This window comes from Ambystoma mexicanum, chromosome 11, assembly GCF_040938575.1.
Source record: "Ambystoma mexicanum isolate Mex_15411 chromosome 11, UKY_AmexF1_1, whole genome shotgun sequence".
NCBI classification, from domain to species: domain Eukaryota; kingdom Metazoa; phylum Chordata; class Amphibia; order Caudata; family Ambystomatidae; genus Ambystoma; species Ambystoma mexicanum.
In genome coordinates this window covers 361221497-361240134 of record NC_090934.1, presented here as the reverse complement: position 1 = coordinate 361240134, position 18638 = coordinate 361221497, and positions in this window count along the sequence as shown.

The following is an 18638-nucleotide window of genomic DNA, read 5'->3' as shown; positions in this document are numbered from 1 at the left end:
CCTGAACCAAATGGCTGCAACTGGGAGGCGGGAGCCGGCTGCACCGGCTATGGCCCACAACGAGGCCCTACCTCCATCTGCTCATTCATTCCCTATCTACACTTCGAGTTGGAGCCCTACCCTCTGCCCTCCAGCACCCTCCATCTGTGCTGAATTCGAAATCGCACCGCGCTCTTCTGGGGGTAAGGTCTTGAGACATTAACATTGAATTTTTTGTGGCTGATGCGAGTGACTATAATGTTGGGCGGAACTCGCACAAATCAATCGTGCTATTGAACTTTTGGATGGTTGTGTCCAGCATGATGCGCCCCTCACTTATGTTGTTCCGTGCACTTTCTATTTTCATCTGTTGCCATGCTTACTTCCACCATGCCAAGGCCCACCAAGATGGCAGTTTGTTTGTTTCTGCCATTTGAAATACGTGTTAAATGTTTCCTGCTTTGTGGACCAGCACTGCCCCCTCTCCCTTTGGTTGAAATTGGCCCTTAAGCCAATGGCTGCAACCGGGAGGCGGGAGCAGGCCACCCCACCTAAGGCCCACAACGAAGGCCCTGTCTACCCCTGTCCACCACAGTACGCCAGTCGCCTGTATGTCTGTACCCCCACCCCTACCCCTCCGCTGCCACCTGTATGTCTGTACCCCCACCCCTCTGCTGCCACCCGTATGTCTGTACCCCCACCCCCACCCAACCGCTGCCGCCTATATGTCTGTACTCTGTATATGCCTGTGCCACCCCTCTCTCCACACCCCAGTAAGTGTCTGTAGCTGCACAACCATACCTTGAGTTGTGCTCCGCGTTGTTGCCTGTTGATTGGAAACCTATATACTATTATGCGCTTGCCAACATACAATACGGGACTGGCCCCATGCTATTCTATGTTGACACTAACCATGCACCTATTTGTAGCCTGCTCCTCTGTATTCTGTGCCGGGCACCACACATTTACCCATTGACCTGGCCACGCATATATGTGTTGTTGCTGCCTTGCAACTTTTGGTTGGCACCTGCATATGCACACTTATTTTGACCACGCAACTGTTTGGAGCTGCCACCATGAAACATATGGCTGGCACCATGCTCTTGCCTACCGATTTTTCCCTCGTAACTTTATGTAGCTGCTGCCGTGTAAGATGTGGCTGGCACCATATACTTGCCCACCAATCTATGAAACCACTGTTAAGCACTTATTGGAATTGTATTAAGCAACCTGTATATATGTATGCCTTCTAATGCTCTTATGTAACTAAGTAAGCCTTAACAGGGCCACGATGCCCAAGGGCAGTTGGCACTTTACAGATTCAAATAAATAAATAGTCCAGCATCAAACAGTTGTTCTGCCGTTCAATATAAGCATACGAGTGTTTTCTACTGAACCAGTGATGAGATAATAAGCAAAGAATCAATGAAAAGGATGTCAAGGAGGAGGTAGTTCTGCTAAGGGTGTCTGAATGGTGATGGCACTTTCAGTAGATGTTCAGCCCTCTCTATGGCATCAAGCTCCACCGGTTAATTTACAGCACACATAAGATGTTTGAATTCTCCCATGGTGATGTATCCATGTTTTCTGAGAGACACTCCAGTTGCCTGATGGTTCTAAGGCAATCATGATCCCTAATTCTGCCGACTGAACTGGCTGCATGGCTGCAAAGGCATTCATTCAAGGAAAGCCCACTGGCCTTCCCTACATGAGTAAATATAAATGTTATGTTACCCTATCCTGCATTTGTACAGCGCTTCCTGCCATACTTTTTGGTATCTTCTCACGCTTGCCTGGCGAAGAGGTAAAGGAGGAATATGATAGAACATTCAGCAGTGGTAGGGAGGAGCAAAGTCAGGTAGAGAGTTGGGATGAGGGCGAGGGATGGATAAGATGCTCGGGAAGGCACGAGAAGGAAAAGGTTGAGGAGCTATGTGCACAATGGGACCACATTTATCGAGGGATTCAGCTGGAATATATGTGGCACATCGCCGAAAAAGGAGAGATAGCTGGAAGGAGGGGTTCACCGTGCCAGGGGGTATGTCTGGAATGGAGTCCCTGCATGCGCATGTTGAAGCCATGCCCAAGAAAACCCAGACGTCAACGCACTTATACTTACTTCTCTAGGCCCCTTACAACATGTGGATGGGATTGTATATATAAATGATGCCCTTTTGGAAAAAGTGGCCAACATGTTAGTCCAGCAGATGTCTGTGTCCATCAGAAAACACAGTAGCACCTCAGAGATGTGTTATGGCGCGACCCCCTCACTGCATACCCCCGGACCCAACCCCCCCCCCCCCAATCACCCCCACCCACCCAGGTATCTATCTACAATCATTAGACACGAATATGCCAGAGGGAAGTGTGTGCAGAAATGGGGAGTAGGCAGAATTCATTTTTCAGCATTTAGTGCTTAATGTGCTCCGACAAGCAGAAGCCACGATATTTCTTTTTACCTTTCATCTTCATCCTGTCCTTTATTAGCTTATAAAAGTAAGAAAATCAGACGGTAACGAAGTGTGAAAGGCTAAATGAAACCCTAGTTAGAATGTATTACCTTTACACAGTGGCTTATCTCAGATCTGTCGCCTTCTGTGTTTAGTCCAAAGAGACATCTCAGTCCCTGATACCCCCGGGTGTTCAAAGGCAGGGAGGGCAGTGGCGGGGCTGCCCTTGAAGTATTCCTGTTTGAAAATGTGACATCGGAGATCTGCTCTGTTCTTTCATATTAGATGTGAAGGCCGGTAGGAAGGTTAATTTAGCATCTTTTTAGCTCCATGCCGTTCTGCGCTGGATTCAATTGCAATCGCTTTGCTGTCCATAGTTTGCACGTTGACATCTGTGGCTTGAATGAATGGGATGGCTACGATGTTGACGCTGGATGACTGGATTGATGAAGTGACTCTTAAAAATGTAAGAGGCTTGGCCGAGCACTGATTGATGGACTGTAATATAATATGATGCAACATCACGGCCTGTTTGAAATTGTTATGTTTGAGTTTGAAAGTATTTGTACAATCCGCATAACTATATGTACAAGCAGAACCTTCTGCATCTGGGCACAGATGTTGCTTAATAGATCATATTTGCAGTTGTATAAGATCACAACAGCAGACTGGCTAGCAGATAATGGGCCTCATTACACGGAAGGCGGTAATGGTTAACGGCCACCGTTAATGGTAACGGTGACCGTTAACCATTACCGCCTTACTACGAGGTCCCTTAGCGGGTTGGTGCTTTAACGCCTGCTTTTTGCAGGCGTTAAAAACCAACCCGCTAAGGGACCTCAGAGCTAATTACGGCACCGCAAAATTGCGGTGCCGTAATTAGCGCCTTCCCCATTCCCATAGAGCCCTATGAGGCAGAAATGGGAATGGGGAAGGGCAATGGCGGAAGGGGGATTTACCGCCCCACCAACCTTGGAATGGGGCGGTAAATCCCCTTTCTGCCAAGGCGGTGCCGGTAATTTACCGGTATGGTCCAGGTGCTAATAGCCCCCTGGATCACCGCCTTCCGTGTAATGAGGCCCAATGTGGCGGTGGTTAGGAGAAGAGAAAAGTTTCCGAAAAATACAAAGTGAGGTCAAAAAGTGGAGAGAGAAAGGAAGATTGTTCCACACTTGTGGATCTATAACAGAAAAGAATGTATCGCCTCTGGTTTTATAGCTGCTCGTGGGAATGGTCAGGAGATGTAGGTGGAAGGAGGGAGTTGATATTCAGGGACGTCATTCAGGGTCGCCAGAGGTCGCAACTGCGACATCTGAATTCTCCATTGCGACCTCTAAAAAAAAGTAAAAAAAGGGTTTTAAAAAAAAAAAATGTATGCAAGCTCCTGGTATGTTGCCAGCACCATGTGGCTCTTTACTTTTGGATTGGCTGGCTTTCTTGTTCAAGCCCCTTAAAAAAAAGAAGAAAAATAACAACAGGAGTGCCACAAGTCTAACACTTTCAGCACTGACCCTAAATAAGAAAGAATAGGAATACCAAATAATGTGTCTTTTTGGAATTCTATACAATAGTTGCTAGACTCATTAAAGGTTCATTTGAGGCACACTTCAGGGGGTGAGTCACTGATTTAGTCTGTTCTTAAACGCCTCCACTCAGCCTTTCATCCTTCTGAGGTCGATAAATGAGTACCAACACAGGTTGGGTGATATTGGGTGTATATTTTTTCTCTATAAAGCACTTAAGCGTAAGTGCTATTTAATAACACATCATTATCATTTGGTCATGGGCGTCTGCTTGCATTCATAGTAATTTGGTAAATGGGCCTATACACATTGATCTTAACGATACATATGGCGATCCATTCTTGTATGAAATGTACATCACATTATAGTGATATTGTGACCATATTTTCGTAGTGTACAATGCTGTGTGATGCCACTTCCTGTTTTGTCAATGGGTGAAACGTTGTGTTCCATCGCTTCCTGCAATATCACTTCCTGTGATGTCATCAGGTGGTCAAGGGTCGTATGATGGCACTTTCGCTACCCCTGGCATTTTGGTGAAATGACGTCCCTGTTGATATTGTTGTATGCTCTCAGTCAGATGAAGGTGGGTAAGCCCATGGGCACATTAGAATACCAGATCCCAGATCGTAGAGGTGATGTGAAGATGTACAGTCACCCAGTGTGGGCTATGTCTTGTAGGTGAAATTGGATAGTCTCTTGAGAGCTTAAGAACGAGATGGACAGCTGCATAAATGGCATTCATATAAACGAGTTTGGAATCAACCTTTGGGCCAACAACTGAAGAGTGATCAGAGGGTCAGAGGAATGTCTTCATGCGTTTGAATAACCTACTTCGGACAAATGAACACCTGGCAGATTTGTTTACCTGTTTAGTGGTGTTTTTATTTTTTTTTGGTGTAACATGTGACACACAAATACTGAGTGATTTATTAAAGCAATTCCATTGACAGCAAGAAAGAAGGGAGGTCGAGTTACAGCAGGACCGGGAGAAAAGGACCCGGAAGGAAATAGCCATCACTAATATGCCTAATTCAGCAATCTCGCTCAATGCTAAACTTGTCACATTTTTTTTTATTTGTTATTTGTTTGGCTGAAGAATTCAACCTTTCAAAAATTCTTTGTTACAACATAATTAGACAATTAATTAACATCAAAAGCATCATATTTTTCTTCCACCATTTTGCAGTATTAACCACTATAATACACAATTCTTTAAAAAAAACAACGCAAATGTGTTCAAAAGTACATTTACATATAATAACACACAGATTTTAGTAAAAAGGAGAAAAAAGAAAAGATCTAGTTTCATAAAATATTTGCAGCACTTTTAACTGAGAACGATCTTTGGCAGAACATATAGCAGTACGGTTTTCAATTTTCATTAAAAATGGAATCACGCATCAGTATTGTTTTTATAAACTGAAAGTAATGTTCTCGTAATGCAGACAATACAGGACAATCAACTACTAAATGAGATAATGGGCCTCATTACACGGATGGCGGTAGACCAAGGTGCTGTTAGCACCTTGGTCCATGCCGGTAAAATATCAGCACCGCCTTGGTGGAAAGGGGAAATACCGCCCTATTCCAAGGGTGGTGGGGCGGTAATTCCCCCTTCCCCCATTGCCCTTCCCCATTCCCATTTTTGCCCCATAGGGCATATGGGAATGGGGAAGGTGCTAGTTACGGCACCGCAAATTGCGGTACCGGTACCATAATTAGCTCCCTGGTCCCTTTGCGGGTTGGTTTTTAACGCCTGCAAAAAGCAGGCGTTAAATTCCCCAGCCCGCAAAGGGACCTCGTAGTAAGGCGGTAAGGTTTTACCGGTACCGGTAAAATACTGGTACCGGTAAACCCTTACCGCCGTCCGTGTAATGAGGCCCAATGTCTCTAGTTGCTTTGGATTTTGACAGAATCGGCAAAAGTTTTCATTTTCAGCGATTAAGCCACGTCTTGCCAAGATCTGCATTGTCGGGAAGAGATTCAGGCGTAACCTTAGCATTTCAGCACGCACAAAATGTGATGGACACTTTATGAGATAATGACCCATTTGTTTGAATTTCTTGTGTGGGAACAAGTTTAAATCAAAATCTACATAGTTTGTGCAAATTTGTTGTGTCAGAATCCAATCATGCCAATACATTTGTTTCTTAGCTTTTTCAGGGTTAGTGAGTAACAGATCAATTGATATGTCAGCATCAACAAGCACCATTCAAGATAACTTTGACCCACTTCTTAGGAAACGCATCTTTAGATGAACAGCTGTACATCGCTACTGAGCCTAAGATGTTCGGAGTATTACGTCCCAATATACATTTGCGATAAAAATTACACGTTTCCAAAGAACCCATCCAAACAGTGAAATTCAGCCCAGTTCATATCTAAGAAAGCAAATTGGAGTACAGGAAGGTAAACGAAAAACTGCTTTCCAAAATTTACCTTCTAGGCAATCCCAAAATGTTCTTGATTTGGGTAAAATAGTATCCGCTCCGTAGGAGAGAATAGGTGCTGCTTTCTGATTAAAGAAGGTGACAACATCGAATGAAGTGAATTTGCCATACCTATGCAATATTATCTTTGCTTGAGATATTAGAGTCATGATTTTGGCCTTCAGAGTGTCATCATAGATCTGGTTTTTCACAGAACCTGAAAAGGGAAGTCCTAGGTATTTATAGTGGGGAACAACCTGTAATGGCGTGGTCTGCAAACACCACTGATAGTTTGCCTTTTTTTTTTAGTTGTTCTTTGGCAAATTACTATTTGCGTTTTTGCCACATTGATGGTCAAATTGCTGTTGCAGACGTACAAGTCCAATTTATTTAACATACCTTGCAAGCTTTTAGGAGTTTGGGAGAGTAATACAAGATCATCGGCATATGATCTTTTGTAATCCCAACGTTGGTGAATCAGAGTCTATGGCCCTCATTAAAACATCGGCGTTAAACCGTGGCGCTATTAGCACCATGGTTGGTGCCGGTGTTGTAACGGGTCCGCCATGGTTCAATGGGGAATTACCACCCCATTCCAAGGTTGGCAGGGCGGTAATTCCCCATTGAACCATGGCCCTTCCCCATTCCCATTTTCGCCCCATGGGCTCTATGGGAATGGGGAAGGCGCTAAGTACGGTACTGCAAATTGCGGTACCGTACTTAGCACTAAGGTCCCTTTGCGGGTCCCTACTTTAACGGCTGGTGTAGACCAGCCATTAAGGTTGGGTCCCGCAAAGGTACCTCGTAGTAAGGCGCTAAGTGTTTAACGGCGCTGCAGCCTTTTACGGCGCCGTTAAACATTTAGCGCCAGGGTCGTAATGAGGCCCTATATCTTTAAATGAAACTCCTATATCCAACAGAAAGAGGTTAAACAATGTTGATGCTAAAATGCACCCTTGTTTTAACCCCCTCAGGGTCTCAATGTTTGCAGATAATAAGCCATCAAGTGAAAGTCTAACTTGCATACTAGTATTTGTGTGCACTTGTTTAATCACAGTTAGTAAGGATAATGGACAACCATGGTGTTGTAATTTATGAAATAATAACATTCGATCAACCGAGTCAAACGCTACACGGAAATCCACAAATGCCATGTAGAGCGGTTGATAGATTTCAGCATATTTGGACTTTAGCATGTTTAAAGTGATAAACAGGGTAATTCATAGAATTTCGCAGAAAAGTGTCGCAAGCGGCTGGCGCAGAGTGTCCGCGTGCGATTGTCTGCGTCAGGCGCGTGCGCCAAAACCGATTTCCGCGCACAGCATATTCATGGATTTCAGGCTCCCAAACCAGCTGTGGCGCAGAGTATCGCAGCGACCCTGCAGCAGCGCCAGTAACGCCCCAAGGACGCCCTCGCGCAAGGAAAAGCCATCAAAATCGCGGGTCCCTACGTTAACGGCTGGTGTAGACCAGCCATTAAGGTTGGGTCCCGCAAAGGTACCTCGTAGTAAGGCGCCAGCCACCTTAGGCATCCCCCACCAGGCCCCCACTCATGTCTCCCACCCACCCCCACCCACTAGCCACCATGGGCATCCCCCAACAGGCCCCCACTCATGTCTCCCACCACCCCAACCCCCCAGCCACCATGGACACCCCCCACCAGGCCCCCACTCATGTCTCCCAAAGCAGTGTGGGGCACCCTCCACCAGGCCCCCACCCATGTCTCCCACCATCCCCACCCCCCAGCCACCATGGGCATCCCCCACCAGGCCCCCACTCATGTCTCCCATCACCCCCACCCACTAGCCACCATGGGCATCCCCCAACAGGCCCCCACTCATGTCTCCCACCACCCCCACCCCCCAGCCACCATGGGCAGCCTCCACCATGCCCCCACCCATGTCTCTCACCCACCCCCACCCCCCAGCCACCATGGGCAGCCTCCACCAGGCCCCCACTCATGTCTCCCACCCACCCCCACCCCCAGCCACCATGGGCAGCCTCCACCAGGCCCCCACTCATGTCTCCCACCACCCCCACCCCCCAGCCACTGTGGGCAGCCTCCACCAGGCCCCCACTCATGTCTCCCACCCACCCCCACCCCCCAGCCACCATGGGCAGCCTCCACCAGGCCCCCACTCATGTCACACACCTACCCCCACCCCCCCAGCAGTGTGGGGCACCCTCCAACAGGCCCCCACCCATGTCCCCCACCACCCCCACCCCCCAGCCACCATGGGCAGCCTCCACCAGGCCCCCACTCATGTCTCCCACTCACCCCCACCCCCCAGCCACCATGGGCAGCCTCCACCAGGCCCCCACTCATGTCTCCCACCCACCCCCACCCCCCAACCATGGGCAGCCTCCACCAGGCCCCCACTCATGTCTCCCACCACCCCCACCCCCCAGCCACCATGGGCAGCCTCCACCAGGCCCCCACTCAAGTCTCCCACCCACCCCCACCCCCCAGCCACCATGGGCAGCCTCCACCAGGCCCCTACTCATGTCGACCACCCACCCCCACACCCCCCAGCAGTGTGGGGCACCCTCCACCAGGCCCCACCCATGTCTCCCACCACCCCCACCCCCCAGCCACCATGGGCATCCCCCACCAGGCCCCCACTCATGTCTCCCACCCACCCCCACCCCCCAGGCACCATGGGCAGCCCCCACCAGGCCCCCACTCATGTCTCCCACCACCCCCACCCACCAGCCACCATGGGCAGCCCCCAATAGGCCCCCACTCATGTCTCCCACCCACCCCCACCCCCCAGCCACCATGGGCAGCCCCCACCAGGCCCCCACTCATGTCTCCCACCACCCCCACCCCCCAGCCACCATGGGCAGCCCCCACCAGGCCCCCACTCATGTCTCCCACCCACCCCTACACCCCCAGCAGTGTGGGGCACCCTCCACCAGGCCCCCACCCATGTCTCCCACCATCCCCACCCCCCAGCCACCATGGGCATCCCCCACCAGGCGCCCACTCATGTCTCCCACCCACCCCCACCCACTAGCCACCATGGGCATCCCCCAACAGGCCCCAACTCATGTCTCCCACTCACCCCCACCCCCCAGCCACCATGGGCAGCCCCCACCAGGCCCCCACTCATGTCTCCCACCACCCCCACCCCCCAGCCACCATGGGCAGCCCCCACCAGGCCCCCACTCATGTCTCCCACCCACCCCCACCCCCCAGCAGTGTGGGGCACCCTCCACCAGGCCCCCACCCATGTCTCCCACCATCCCCACCCCCCAGCCACCATTGGCATCGCCCACCAGGCCCCCACTCATGTCTCCCATCACCCCCACCCACTAGCCACCATGGGCATCCCCCAACAGGCCCCCACTCATGTCTCCTACCCACCCCCACCCCCAGACAACATTGGCAGCCCCCACCAGGCCCCCACACATGTCTCCCACCCACCCCCACCCCCCAGCCACCATGGGCATCCCCCACCAGGCCCCCACTCATGTCTCCCACCCACCCCCCCAGCAGTGTGGGGCACCCTCCACCAGGCCCCCACTCATGTCTCCCACCCACCCCCACCCCCCAGCCACCATGGGCATCCCCCACCAGGCCCCCACTCATGTCTCCCACCCACCCCCACCCCCTAGCCACCATGGGCAGCCCCCACCAGGCCCCCACTCATGTCTCCCGACCACCCCCCCAGCAGTGTGGGGCACCCTCCACCAGGCCCCCACCCATGTCTCCCACCATCCCCACCCCCCAGCCACCATGGGCAGTCCCCACCAGGCCCCCACTCATGTCCCCTATCACCCCCACCCCCAAGCCACCATGGGCCCCCACCAGGCCCCCACTCATGTGCCCTATCACCCCCACGCCCCAGCAGTGCAGGGGCAGCCTCCACCAGGCCCCCACTCATGTCTCCCACCACCCCCACCCCCCAGCCACCATGGGCAGCCTCCACCAGGCCCCCACTCATGTCGACCATGCACCCCCACCCCCCAGCAACCATGGGCAGCCCCCACCAGGCTCCCACGCATGTCACCCCCACCCCCCAGCAGTGGAGGGGCAGCCTCCACCAGGCCCCCACTCATGTCTCCCACCACCCCCACCCCCCAGCTACCATGGGCAGCCTCCACCAGGCCCCCACTCATGTCCCCTATCACCCCCACCCCCCAGCAGTGCAGGGACAGCCTCCACCAGGCCCCCACTCATGTCTCCCACCACCCCCACCCCCAGCCACCATGGGCAGCCTCCACCATGCCCCCACCCATGTCTCTCACCCACCCCCACCCCCCAGCCACCATGGGCAGCCTCCACCAGGCCCCCACTCATGTCTTTCACCCACCCCCACCCCCAGCCACCATGGGCAGCCTCCACCAGGCCCCCACACATGTCTCCCACCACCCCCACCCCCCAGCCACCATGGGCAGCCTCCACCAGGCCCCCACTCATGCCTCCCACCCACCCCACCCCCCAGCCACCATGGGCAGCCTCCACCAGGCCCCCACTCATGTCTCCCACCCACCCCCACCCCCCCAGCAGTGTGGGGCACCCTCCAACAGGCCCCCACCCATGTCTCCCACCACCCCCACCCCCCAGCCACCATGGGCAGCCTCCACCAGGCCCCCACTCATGTCTCCCCACTCACCCCCACCCCCCAGCCACCATGGGCAGCCTCCACCAGGCCCCCACTCATGTCTCCCACCCACCCCCACCCCCCAACCATGGGCAGCCTCCACCAGGCCCCCACTCATGTCTCCCACCGCCCCCACCCCCCAGCCACCATGGGCAGCCTCCACCAGGCCCCCACTCAAGTCTCCCACCCACCCCCACCCCCCAGCCACCATGGGCAGCCTCCACCAGGCCCCCACTCATGTCGACCACCCACCCCCACCCCCCCAGCAGTGTGGGGCACCCTCCACCAGGCCCCCACCCAGGTCTCCCACCACCCCCACCCCCCAGCCACCATGGGCATCCTCCACCAGGCCCCTGCTCATGTCTCCCACCCACCCCCACCCCCCAGCCACCATGGGCAGCCCCCACAGGCCCCCACTCATGTCTCCCACCACCCCCACCCACCAGCCACCATGGACAACCCCCAACAGGCCCCCACTCATGTCTCCCCCCACCCCCACCGCCCAGCCACCATGGGCAGCCCCCACCAGGCCCCCACTCATGTCTCCCACCACCCCCACCCCCCCAGCAATGTCGGGCACCCTCCACCAGGCCCCCACCCATGTCTCCCACCACCCCCACCCCCCAGCCACCATGGGCAGCCTCCACCAGGCCCCCACTCATGTCCCCTATCACCCCCACCCCCAGCCACCATGGGCAGCCTCCACCAGGCCCCCACTCATGTCTCCCACCCACCCCCACCCCCCAGCCACCATGGGTAGCCTCCACCAGGCCCCCACTCATGTCCCCTATCACTCCCACCCCCCAGCCACCATGGGCAGCCCCCACCAGGCCCCCACTCATGTCCCCTATCACCCCCACCCCTCAGCAGTGCAGGGGCAGCCTCCACCAGGCCCCCACTCATGTCTCCCACCACCCCCACCCCCCAGCCACCATGGGCAGCCTCCACCATGCCCCCACTCATGTCTCTCACCCACCCCCACCCCCAGCCACCATGGGCAGCCTCCACCAGGCCCCCACTCATGTCTCCCACCACCCCCACCCCCCAGCCACCATGGGCATCCCCCACCAGGCCCACACTCATGTCTCCCACCCACCCCCACCCCCCAGCCACCATGGGCAGCCCCCACCAGGCCCCCACTCATGTCAACCACCCACCCCCACCCCCCAGCCACCATGGGCAGCCCCACCAGGCCCCCACTCATGTCCCCTATCACCCCCACCCCCCAGCCACCATGGGCAGCCCCAACCAGGCCCCCACTCATGTCTCCCTCCAACCCCACCCCCCAGCCACCATGGGCAGCCTCCACCATGCCCCCACTCATATCTCCCACCCACCCCCACCCCCCCAGCAGTGTGGGGCACCCTCCACCAGGCCCCCACCCATGTCTCCCACCACCCCCACCCCCCAGCCACCATGGGCATCCCCCACCAGGCCCCCACTCATGTCTCCCACCCACCCCCACCCCCCAGCCACCATGGGCAGCCCCCACCAGGCCCCCACTCATGTCTCCCACCCACCCCCACCCCCCAGCAGTGTGGGGCACCCTCCACCAGGCCCCCACCCATGTCTCCCACCACCCCCACCCCCCAGCCACCATGGGCATCCCCCACCAGGCCCCCACTCATGTCTCCCACCCACCCCCACCCCCCAGCCACCATGGGCAGCCCCACCAGGCCCCCACTCATGTCCCCCTGCACACAGGCCCTGACAATTCTCAAGCATGGGCCTCATGGCCAGCCACCACAGCCTAAAGACACAACCAAGTATTACATGCGCCAATGGAAACAATGTAAATCAACACATGTGTCTCACACACACAATGGTTGCAAGTGAACCTGAAAACCCATATCATGACATGCATGAAAACAATGAGATGAAACCACACATTGAAGAATGAAAAAATCCATTAATAATAACAACAGCCTAATAACAACAGTAATGGCAAACAAATTTAAACAAAATACACAAGTAAAAAAAAAAACAAAATTAAGCTGGCTGTCCCTTTTCAAATTAAAATCAATAAATGATAATCCAAAAAAATTACTTCCAAAGTTCAACTCCATAAAAAGGAAATGAAGGGAAAAAAGAAAAAGAAATTTTTCCATGGGAAAAAATATTCATAGTAAAAAAAAATGTCCAAATCCAAAGTCCAACTATGTACAAAGTATTCAGGGTCCATCATCCCAACAGAAGAAATGAAACCTACCATGGGACTATGTACAAAAGGGCCCTCCGCATGGAGTTCTCTGCCCTGACCATCGTGAGCCGCGCCTCTTCCGCCCGCCGCCGCTTTGCATCTATGGCGTGGCCCAACCGCTGCCACACGGAAGACACTTCCCGTCCAGGGTCCTCCTGCCCTCCGGCCGATGCCTGCCCCTCCGATGTTGAAGGCCCCAAGCTATCGTGGCTCCCACCTAAAGCCTCCTGCTGCTGCAGCTGCTGCTGTCCATGTGCCCTGTCCGATGGTGCCTGCACATCCTCCTCCAGCTGGGGTGCAGTCGTTGATGTGGCCACCCCTGCTGGACGTCCGACTCCCGACTGTGGCAGGGATCTGTTGTCCACCAGCCTGGCCGCACGATCGGAGGCAGCTCCACAGGGCACCCAGGTGACACATGGGTGGGAAGATGGCATGGAGGTCGACTGGGGCATAGGGGGTTCCGTGGAGGAGGGGGTCGGAACAAGGTCCAGGAAACGGAGGAATCCAGCCCTGGTGAGCTGTCCCAGTGGGTCAACGCAGTCAACGAGCCATGCGAGAAGACGTGCAGACTCATCATGAAAAGACTGCAGGTCAGCTCGCATGGCCCGTTGATGCAACGCCACCCCACCCTCGACAGGCTCAACCTGGTGCAGGATAGCCACCTCCGCAGGGAGAGGAAGGCCAGGTGTTGTAAGCCAATCCCCTCCCTGAGAACGGCTCTGGAGGTAGGCATCACCGCTGGTGCAAGATGATGCAGTGACAGGAGCAGGGACAGGATTGCACACAGGCACCTCTGCGGCGGCCTGTGCTGCCTCCTGTCCCAGATCCTGCACTGCACCACTAGCACCAGTGGAATCCCCACCTCCAGACCCCGCCTCTGTCGCTTGCATGGCCTCCTCCTCCTCCAAACCCCCCACCAACCTGGATGACTCCGTGCCATCTTCCTCCGTTGGGCCCTGTGGGGTCCCAGCTTCCCCTTCTACTGCCAGGAGTTCAACTCCAACCTCCGCCTCTTGGACCTCCCCTCGGCAGCTGCGGCCTGGGACAGGGCACCGGACTCCTCACTCCCCGACGAGATCAGAACCTGGGAGGGGATCCGGGCCTTGCGTCTCCGGCTGGTGGTGCGACCCCTGCCGCTGTGCTCCACAGCACCTTCTCCGCCCTCTTCATCAGTTGACGCTGCAGACAGGGAGAAAGAAAACACAGGCATCATGGCACTGTCCAATGGACTCATACACACATGACAATCATACATGAGTGGCATTGGTAAACCTCAGACATGGCATCACAATCCCCAACACACATGTCATTTCAACCTGCACACATGAGCCATACCACAGCCATATTGCAACAGCCAGCACCATCCATTCACATACAACAGCATGAGCAGCCAAAGGTCATCTACACATCACATGCAACATAGGGAGTACACTACACATGCACACACACCACCAAACTTGCATGCATGTGTACACCTCCACCAACTATCGCAGTGTTCTGATCGACATCCATGTCACACCTGACAATCATTCCTCCACATCCTGTGCCATGCAAGCCCACACACACAAGCACCATCCATGTGTCACACATGAGACCCCTCGCATGTGTCACCCTCACGGCCCTGTACACCCCCCCCCCTACTTGCCCACATAAAAATACATGTTCAACCTGCACACTCCTGGCACACCACACGCACAGCTTACAATCAGTATGCATGTATAGTTACCGCTCGACTCCAGACGGGTCTGCCTCTCAAGGACCTGGACGTGGAGCGCTGGGGATATGCGTTCCAGGACCCTCATCTGATCTTCCGACAAGTGTCCCCGGCGCCCCTTAGCATCCCCTGCCTTCAGGAGGCACCGGGCCTTGTTGAGGGTCCTGGACCTGAAGTCCTCCCAGCGCTTACTGACACGTCCATAGTCGCGGACTGCCACCTCCTCCGCGTTGATGGCAGTCACGATGTCCACCCAGATCCGAGTCCGTCCTTCCTTGTCGGCGCGCAACCTTCCGAAGAGGGCATCATACTGCCCCAGGACATGCTCCACCAGGCAGTGAAGCTGGTGCCCCTCTGCCTCCTTGGCCGGTGGTTGCCACTGGTGCCAGATGTTGCAGTGCCCGACATGGCAACCCCAGAGGCAGGAGTGGGTGGGCAACTGGGTCCTGGGGCTGGGCTGTGGGGTAATGGAAAATCAGTCGGGAGTCTTCGGTTCCAGCAGGTGTGGTCACAGCAACAGCACTCCTGGCTGATGTGCAGGCAGCAAATGGCAGGGGACGTGGGCAGCAGGCAGTCAGGCAGCAGCAGATGGCAGGTGGGAGCGTGCTCAGGGGTCTGGGGGGCAGTAATTTGGCCTTCTGGGCAGGAGTGTGGTCTTCCGTGTGTGAACGCGTGGCCAGCTTGATACGGAGTGAATTTGCACGTGAAAATCCAGCACGTCTGCGTGTAATTCGAGGAAAGGCCCTTAGCGCGTAAGCGCGTCAGCACACGTCTGTACATTCATTGGCCAAAAGGCCACCAGCGTATGCGCGTCTATGAAGTCACGTGCACGTTGAATATGGCACACGTTTGAAATGTTGAGTGTTAAAAAAATTAAAGACACGTCCGACTGTCAAAGCGTGTAATTGGTGGAAAAGGCCTTAGCGCGTACATGCGGAAGTGACATAGCATGTAATTGGTGGAAATGGCCCTAGCACGTACACGCGGAAGTGACAAAGTGTGTAATTGGTGGAAATGGCCCTAGCGCGTACACGCGGAAGTGAAAAAGCGTGTAATTGGTGGAAATGGCCCTAGCGCGTACACGCGGAAGTGACGCAGGACGTGTGGGCCTGCATAAAAGGTACGTGTAGAACACCATTTCCTTGTATGTGCTTTTCTTGGAGAGCGAGTGGGTGAAATCCGTACTTTCGTTTCACACGCGATTTACTTCACAGCGTTTCAAGTTCGTACTCCCTGTTACCTCTGACAGCTTTTTCTCTTTCTTCTCTTTTTCTGGTTTTCCTGGGCCTGTTCCCTCAAACAGCGTTCCCTTCTACTGTTGTCCTGTCTCCTCAGACAGAGTACAATTCTTCTTTTGGCGGGGGTGTTGCCAACACGCACACGTGCTTCTTTTTCACGCTCTTTTTCCTGGCAGACGGTGAGTCACGCACGTATCTAACATCTGTGCTTGCCCCGTGTGTAGCCTACCCCTTCAGAGGTCAATCTAGGCTGCGTGTGACACGCATACGTTCATTCTTGTGTTACTGGGTGCCACAGCGTAGTGCAGGTTTTTTTTTCCACACACGTGGTCTAGGAGGGGTTGCATGCACGTCATCTCCCTTTTTTGGGCTTCCTGTGTGTTGCGTGACCCGTCATCTTTCCCCAGGGGTCACATTCAGCCTTGCTAGAGCACTAGGGTACAATTACCATCTGGTACCCAACCCCTTTGACCCCCAATTGCCCAGGACAATAGTTTACAGCCACTCCCATACGCACATTAACATCAGTGCCATGGTTGGGAGGCGAGGAATCCGTAAGGGTGGCAAAGGTGGACGAGCCACAAGTGGTGGCCGTGGTGGATCCGGTAGGGGACGTGGTCGTTACTTGCAGGGTGACCCTGTCCCCGATGTGTGGAGGACCAGTCAAGGGCACCCATAATCCCCTCCCCCCAACCCCCTGGTTGAGGCTGATGTGGCTGACACCATCCATGCTCAGCCCTTGTTGGACCAGCCTATTGTGGCACCAGATCTGGCTGACTCCATGGCTGACTTCCAGGTCAGCAGGCCTATGACACGTGCACTGGTGCACGTTGATGTCATCAGGCCACGTGGATCAGGGGCAGCAAGGTCATCTGCTGCCCCAAGTAGGCAGGGTGGAGAGGCTGCAGGGGCAGCTGCGGCTCCATCCACCCCAGCTCTCACACACCCAGCCAGGACAGTGTCGGTCCTAGTCCATCCTGGTGACATTCCCCCTGACACCATTACACTTGAGCCAATGCCTGCACCAACTCCCATGCTGAGTGTGCAATCCCACACTCCTCATACAGAGTCCACCAGGGCTCCTACCCCTAGTGTCCAGAGCGGTGTAGGACACTCAGGATCACCACCACCTTCCAAGCGGAAGAGGAAGAGTGCTCGTCCGGCACAGGCTGATGCCCCAGACACGGCTACACAGTCCGGCCCGTCGAGGAAGCCCAGCTTCACGGATGCCGAACTGAATGCACTTGTCGAGTAGGTGTCCGCACATGATAACGAAATGGTCATTGTTGCAGGATCCAAGACCATACCTGTACAACGCCAGGCACACTGGCAGACCGTTGCGGACATCGTAAGTGCCCTTGGAATCGTGAGGCGCACAGCCAATGATTGCTATAAGCGCTGGAATGACCTAAAGCGCAGGGCAAAGAATAAGCTGGCCTCAAGTCATGCCGCAACTCTAGTGACTGGAGGTGGGTCTCCAGTAGAAGACATGGAACTCACTCCACATGAGTCATTCGCTGGGACCTACGTCACGGAGGAACAGATCCAAGGCGTGGGAGATCTGCCTGATTATGAGGCATTGTCCGGTGAGTGCACATGCATGTGTGTGTCATCCATGTGCATGGTGTGTGTGTGAGGGCTTCTGTTTGTGTGCCAGGTGAGGGTGTGTGCGCCTGAGTCATTTGGGTCACCCATGTGCTTCATGCAATACATTCTGCGCAGCATCATTTGGCCATAGCAGTATCCCATCTGCCAACAGTAGACATCTAGCCCAACAGCACGCAAGTTGCCCTTGAAGTGTCACCTTGCCACAACATTGTTGCTTATTTTTCTCTGTTCATTCAGGCAGATTGTTTGCATTCCACCACTTTTACTAGGCATTTCTCAGTCCTCTAGTCACATGTCTGACATGGCTATGGTAAAGTGGAGTGACTTTGTTACCTGGATATCATTTGTTTAGACATGTCCCTGTGCAATCGGACCATTTTGGACTGGCAGCTCCAGGTGAAAAATCAGACCTGTTTGAATTAGAAAAGCTATTACATGAGGGAACTGGACTGAATGAATAAGTGCTGCCCTCCTCTCCATCTTCACTCAATAGCAATGGTACATGCCATCTGTGTGATGGCATGTGTATTTTACCTGGCAATCACAGGCCAATGTGTGATGCCACTGCCAGGCAGCATGCAGAAAATGTGTTCATCTTCCATCTTGGTGTCATCAGTGTGTGCCATTTGCCTACCCTTCATACGCAGTGAGGGTGTATGCATGGGAGGGTTTTAGTCATGGGGACATGTGTCAATAAAGTACTGGTTCTGTTGCTTCTCAGCCCTCATTGTGTGCCATGGTGCTAATGCCTGTTTCCATTTGTTTGCTTTTATGTCTTTGCAGGGGAAGACACACCTGATACTGCTGGGGTTGTGGAGATGGTGCAGACCCAGGAGGGGTCTGAGGGCCGACCGACCACCAGTGAGGGACGTGGTGTGGTGGTGGGT